Below are 3069 nucleotides of genomic sequence, written 5' to 3'. Positions count from 1 at the left end.
CAACCATCTTCTCTTCATATATATTATCCACCCCCAACCATCTTCTCTTCATATATATTATCCACGGTCAACCATCTTCTCATCATTACGATTAAAATAGATTATTATTAAAACCATGAATCTGGAAATATCAGGAAACAGAATTAAATTTCAGTGACCTAACATTTCAACCGAACTATGTATTGTGAAAGAAATTTGGTCATAGAACTGGTCAATCCAATCAAGGTTCCATTTTCAACCCAATTTTTGCTTGCAATCTTAAAAGTTGATTTAATAACTCAAACCGTAAATTTTTCACCATTAGTTTTACTAAACCATTAACTTCTATTAGACCTTATGTTATCAATGACATGTAATATGATACTACATTAACAATACAAATATATATCACGACTTCAATACCTTGAAGAAACATCTTTATATATTATCCACCCCTACCATCTTCTCTTCATATATATTATCCTATATATATATATATACACATATATATATTGAAACGAAATAAATACGTTGAAACCTATTTTTTAAGGAATCAGCAGTCTGATATAAAAAATATTTTTTGAATAAAAAATGAAACTTATTATTTTTCTTAACAATAGTTTAGTTTACTTCGGTTAAAGTAAAAAAAAAAAATCATAAGGGCAAGACTTAAATATGTGGTGTCCAAATGGTATCTAATCATCTACTCAACACCATTATCACAAAGTGACTGTGATTAGAACCGCCAATTTTTTTTTAAATGAAAATATGCTTTGTTGAAAATCAAAGTAAAATGTTTCAATTGGTGAAAATCCCATAGAATATGCTTGGGCTCTATCATGAAATCTTATTTCTAATAAATAGACAGACATTCGTTTGTGCTTTGTATTTGATAAGACTCGTCAAGAAAATTACAATATTTGTCAATAAAGTATAATCCATATTTTTATTTGTGTTTTGATGGCTATCGAAGAGATTAAACCTATAAGTATTATCTTGTCGGGCCATTTTATTTACTGAATTCATCAAAACTACAAAAATATGATTTTCAAAAATGACTTTATTGCGTAATAAAATAAAACTATTACCATAAATATTATTTTCTTGAATAATATGGCCGGACCAACCATTATTCTTTCCCTCCCCCTTCTGATGGCGCAAAAAGGGACAGTAAATATTATTCAAAATATAGGCACCTTAACTTTAAATCCAGTCCTAACTAAGCCAGTACTACTACTGTAAGGGTCTAAATAGTAATAAACAAAGCTACTAATTTTCATGAATAATCGCGTAAATATCCAAATAACTTCTTATTCCTATGGATAACCTCGAAAGTTAGGAGTAAATAAGCATCTTGTAACATGGGATATACCGTATCTGTTTAAAACCTGAGTTTCCTCTCTGTATTACACAATTGTACAATTCAGGCTTATAACTTATAGATACTTATAGCTAATGGTTCATGATACCTAACAAATGCAAATATGAATAGACACACTAGTCTTGCAAGAGCTAAGAGGCCTTAGGAGCACTTGTGAAACATATCGATCGGCGGTAGCACTATTAATTTGCATTGCTGCCCCTCTCTATGACCGGTCATGTCCTGCAAGGTGCAATACTGCAGCCTCTGTTTATTTATTTATTTCAAAACCAACCTTGTCGGCAGTGTCTTCACGTACAGTAATGATTCATTGACTGCTGACAGTGCATAATGAAGTGCTATCTATTCTTCTCGTAGCAGCAGTATTTTAGGATAATGGTATTTGGAAATGTCATCAAGGTTTGACCGTGTAGAATTAATCGTTATTTACCTTCTTCTAGTTTTGTAACAATTTAATAAATAGATTTAATTTTTCTGGTCGTTTCATATAATGTCTTTTCAATCTCTTAAAGTTTTATGATTTAAAAATAAAAGTACCCTCTTTATATATGAATATACAAAATATTAAATCGTCGCTTAATTTAATACCTCGTAAGTTAAAAAAAAAAAATCTTTTTTACATTAAAAATTTAAAAAAACATACATCAGTCTGGAGACATTTGGGGGAAAAACTCTTCAAAAAAAACAAAAAAATATATAGATATCCTACAAAAAAATGGTTGCGACGAGATGTCTTTTACACTTTTTTATGTCAATTTTTAGGACATGATACCACAGTTTAAATATATAAAATGTAGATTAAGAACAAATAGAGTTTGATATGAAAGATTTCTGAATTTTCTTTCCCGTAACTATTACTCATTTTTCTAAATGTTATCTGTTTTTATTATTTTACATATTTATATATTTGAAAAATCACTGTCAAGGCAAACACACGTAAATCGCTACCCTTTGCTGAACGAATACTTTTTTTCTTAGATCGATAACCCGCTAAGACATCTAAATGTCTATTGCGTAGGAGTTGATAAAGGTCAACTGCATTACTATATTACTGTGCCATTCTTTTAATATATGGATAGTTTGTTCGGAATCGTATTCATTGTTTTAGTTACAAGCTGAGATTGTAAATGTACAAATACATACATATAAATTGTGAGTATATAGAACAAATATTTAAGTATTTTTTTTTATATTCCGTTTCATTTTTCTTATATTATGTTTACCTCATCAAAAATCTACATGATTTCATCTGTGTAATATGGTTGATAATTTGAACTAGCAACCATGGGTTTTTCAGAAAAGAAATGGTATATAACATAAAATTGAATGAAATATGATTGGAATATACAAAGAGAAGATGGTTGGGTGTGCGGATAGAAAATAACACCAATAATTTGTAAAAACCTATTTAATTGTACTAAAGTTTCGGCCAGAATTTCTAGCCTTAATAAGGGTAAAGAACAAAGAACAAGATAATAACCAATGAATATTAAAAAAAAATTAAAAGAGAAAATATAAAACGAATGATTAAAGTAAATAATTGTACAGAATGCAAATTAATAAAAATAAAGTGTTGAAAGAAGTGGAAAATAAAATTGGTTTATTTTATGACCTACCCCCAACCATCTTCTCTTCATATATATTATTCACGGTCAACCATCTTCTCTTCATATATATTATCCACCCCCAACCATCTTCTCTTCATATAT

General features: G+C 29.0%; 2 protein-coding genes across 3 annotated transcripts in view; one reads left to right on the top strand and one right to left on the bottom strand.

The window, feature by feature from the left end:
* lin-52 (DREAM core complex component lin-52) overlaps positions 1-3069 on the top strand; it is a 50859-nt gene that overhangs the window by 1050 nt on the left and 46740 nt on the right. The gene's annotated exons all lie outside the window — the stretch shown is intronic.
* The window catches only part of mlt (tubulin folding cofactor E like protein mlt), a 146778-nt gene that overhangs the window by 119011 nt on the left and 24698 nt on the right, over positions 1-3069 (bottom strand). The window lies entirely within an intron of this gene.

The sequence above is a fragment of the Halyomorpha halys genome, unplaced genomic scaffold (genome assembly GCF_000696795.3).
Source record: "Halyomorpha halys isolate HHAL.00 unplaced genomic scaffold, Hhal_1.1 Scaffold803.1, whole genome shotgun sequence".
In the NCBI taxonomy this organism is placed as follows: Eukaryota; Metazoa; Arthropoda; class Insecta; order Hemiptera; family Pentatomidae; genus Halyomorpha; species Halyomorpha halys.
This window is presented reverse-complemented; position numbering and strand designations above follow the sequence as displayed.